This window comes from Magnolia sinica, chromosome 8 (assembly GCF_029962835.1).
Source record: "Magnolia sinica isolate HGM2019 chromosome 8, MsV1, whole genome shotgun sequence".
In the NCBI taxonomy this organism is placed as follows: Eukaryota; Viridiplantae; Streptophyta; class Magnoliopsida; order Magnoliales; family Magnoliaceae; genus Magnolia; species Magnolia sinica.
This window is the reverse complement of record NC_080580.1, coordinates 5,159,625-5,163,424: the sequence shown is the minus strand read 5'-3', so window position 1 is coordinate 5,163,424 and position 3,800 is coordinate 5,159,625.

Below are 3,800 nucleotides of genomic sequence, written 5' to 3'. Positions count from 1 at the left end.
CGACCGTCACCAGCACCGGAGGTTTACTAATCAATGAACCCCCGAAACCCACTTTCTTTTCTGACCAAGCCGGAACAAACCGTCATGGTCACGACATGTTGTTGATATTGATTGAGTTGGAGGGACTTTCGCTGACTGAATCCATCCATCAAACTAGACCCCGGTAACCTTCGTAACCAAAGCGTCACGACAGAATTCAAAGGCTTTGGATTCTTAAGTAGTCGGGGGCAAGGAGGAGCACGTAGGAATGCCGACCACTACATAAGCCACTAGTAGCTGAGAGAAAGCGAGCAGCAAGCAGCTTCAAAAAAGCCGTTGCGCTCCCGCCGTCCCCCCCAGACCCCCCCGAGGCTCCCGCGCCTTCTGAAGAAGCGTCGGCTTCAAAGCCCCTATTACGAAAAACTCACCTCAAGGGCTTCGCGAAGCGAGCCCTTATCATGATAGGGAAAGCCGTAGCGCGCCTTACTTACTTTAGATAAAGACTAGGACCCCGCTGAAAAACGTATGCGCGGCCGTTGCTTGCTGGCTTCAAAGCCTATTAGTAAAACGCGCGTTGGCCTTTGACGTCATAATCGTTTTGAAGCTTCAAAACGCTTATTACTATAAATTCAGGCGCGTCAGCCTTTAACTATATAAGCGTTTTTCGGGGGGCGCGCTATCGTTTTTAAGCTGGCTGTTATAAGTAGCGCGCTAGCGCGCCTTCCCTCCTTCTCTCACTTCGGAAAGATTGAGCAGTATTTTCTTATGATGACCTGGTCGAGAGAGTACGAGACATCGGTGTAAAAGATTGAGTGGGATCAGTGAGGTTGGTTATAGTGACGGCCTGGCCTGAAGTGCGCGGCTTACGAAAAGGTAAGCGGTTAGGTTGACTTTGCCCCCTTTTTTGGCTTTTTCTGAATCTTCCCATTTTGATTCTCCGCGGGATCTCTGTTTCCCAGCCACTGACGGTTCCGTTCGGTCCTCTTCCCAATGGGTATGGTATATGAACGTGAGAGCAGAGCAGGAAGTTCTAGCATGACGAAAGATTCTATTCCAAAAGGCCGAGTGAACTGCATGTGTCCTGCCTCCGGGGAGCCTATCGAATGAATGATTGAAGAAAGAAATGCACTGACTTTGTTCATAGTTCGTTTTTCGACACGCCTTTTAGCTCGTAGTGGAGCATAAAAAAAAGCAATTTCGCTCAGCGTCCATCTGCTGATTACTTTTTGAAGGCGCGCGCGAGAAAGAGAAGGCGCTCCTATTTCATACTTTAGATATGCCTTACCATTGAACCATTGAAAGTGCACGCCCACTTCCGTTTCCTTGCAATGAGCTTCCTCCAGGGGGCATTCTCCACAAACTGAGTGTTTCCAGAGATTGATTTTGTCCCCTGTTCCATCCACCCAGGTGGTGATTGAATTAGATTCCATGTTTTAATCATTCCCATCCACCCGGCCGGGAAAGACTCATCTCCTATTTTCTGAGCCTATATAGTAATCTAGTCATTCTTCGAAAGGTTTTTCTCTACCATTACCATTAAGCTATTTCCGCCCCCCTCCCTTCAATAATGGTCGAAGATGTTAGAGTTCTCCATCAAATTTGAGCTCTGAGCATTCGGCTGACACTCCCACCGCGACACCCGGTTGGCAAACCGTTTTCAAGACTACCCTGCCGTTCCATAACAATTCTTTCATGATTTGATCTATACGCTCTTCCACCCCTGTCAAGGTTCTATCAAATATTTCCCAGCACCACCTTTATAAGTTTGACTCTTCCAGGGAGCGATAGCCACCGTACCGATTGCTCCAGTTCAATTCTTCTTCGTTGGATTTTCTCTATGACCGCGTACCAGTCTTTCTTGCTTGTCTTTTTCCCGGGGACTTACTTGACTTTATATGAATAGATTTCACTCCTAGCTGCACTGATGCCCATAATATCTTGGATTCTTCTCTGGGCTCTCTTCTCTTAGAGGAGCTTTTCCTTGAGTGAATTGCTGCTCCAGAGGCTCTGCAGAACTGCTCTAGAATTTCTCGGAGACCCGTCAGCTTCCTTGGATGATGCTTCCCCTACGTCTTTCGTGTCATCGGCGAAAAGCCAATGATTCATTGCTCTTGCAGTCGGGGCTAGAAGCATACCTTTGATCCCCCTTCTGTTGAGTCATCTACCCAGGATTTCGGCAATCATTATGTATAGGTAGGGGGATTCCTCTGCGACTTTTGAAAGCTTCCTGGTCTGCCATTTACCATTGCTGCAATCCAAGACTTTGAAATGCAGGGCTATTATAAAAGAAAGATTCTTTGAAAGATGAATCTCCAATTTAGCCTGTCATATGCGCTGTCCATGTCAAGTTTGACTATCATCCGTCTTCTTTTCCCTCGTTTGGCTTCATAGATGGCTTCTTGGACACAACATACGTTCTCCGTGATGCTTCTGTCCTTGATGAAAGCTCCCTTGCGCCTTCCTGGCTGTGAATGAAGTTCTTTCTCCCCAATCTGTTTGCTATGACCTTTGTCGCTGTGGAAGGTCTGAATCTCTCTAACTTATCAGGTCTGGTTTCCTTTGGGATCAGGGAGAGAAATTATGAGTTTACTGACCCCGCGTCCCATTTCTCCTAAATTCCACTAGATCTCGTTTCAAGTAGTCCCGGAATAGGTTCACTTGAAAGCCGTCCGGGCCTGGGGCTTTATTTGGCTTGTTCTCGAATATTACCTAATAGTTTCAGTACTCACTGGTTCATCAAGGAATGTGTCATTCCCAGTCAGACCTATCTATTTTCCAGCATCCTTTCTTGGCTTGCTATTCTATCACCTCTTCTCCGACGTTTCGACGTTTTTTGCCAAAAAGAAAGAAGGTTGTTGCCTCGCCTCTTTCTCCTTCTTGATCTCGTCTCGTTTGCAGGTTCCCTGGTCATTCTGAATTGAAGCTATGAAGTTGGAATTTCGACGATTGACAATGCTTAGCAACCGTATTGAGAAATAGTCTGAGAATCTCTTCTTTTCCAGTTTCTAATGGTTGCTCTAATATACCCAGCTTCCTTCTCACTCACATAGTGAGTCTGTTGCATCCGATTTTGTGATTTGCCTTTTTCTTATTTAAAGTTTCGTGATTATATCCACTTCAGTCTTCCTTTCTTTCCTCCCTGTCTTTCTGGAAGCTCCAGGTCCAGGATTTGAGCTTTGCTTTGAGTTCAGCTTGAGTTCACAGTTTCCTTCTCCACTTGCTGCTTCCTGGTTCATCACACCCTGGATTCCCAAACCATGTCTGATCGCATCTGAATGGAATGGGTCCCAGCTTTGGCCGTTCTAGGCAGTGGCAGTTCTATTGGCCTGTGATCAGAGACTAGACGTCGGGATGACAGCCATCTAATTCTGCCCAGGAGCCCTTCCCTTCCCTTCACTGATTATAGGCTATAGGCTATAGTGGGTTGGTTTGGCTATTCCCCTATGATCAGACCTGTTTCTGCCCTACTAAAAAGGTAAGGCAACCGCTTGAGGGTCTTCAGTCCTCTCCTCAAAGCCTGTCTTTTCTAACATAGCGCTGAACTGCTCCATGTGACTTCTGTTTTTATTGTGCCCGCCTATGCTTTCAGAAGAAAAACGATTATGAATATCACTCCTTGGTTTTCCATTTCTTTCACTATGGAATCAATGAAGGCCTTTCTCCTACCAGGGGTCGGGGGTCCCCTGATGTTTAGGATTCAAAATCTGCTTCCTGCATGTCGGGGATGTGCTTTTGTGCCACCACTCTCCTCGGTCGATATTATCCAGGTTAATGATAGTTGTTTCTACCGTTCGTAATGTTCCATTGGGGAAGACACTTTT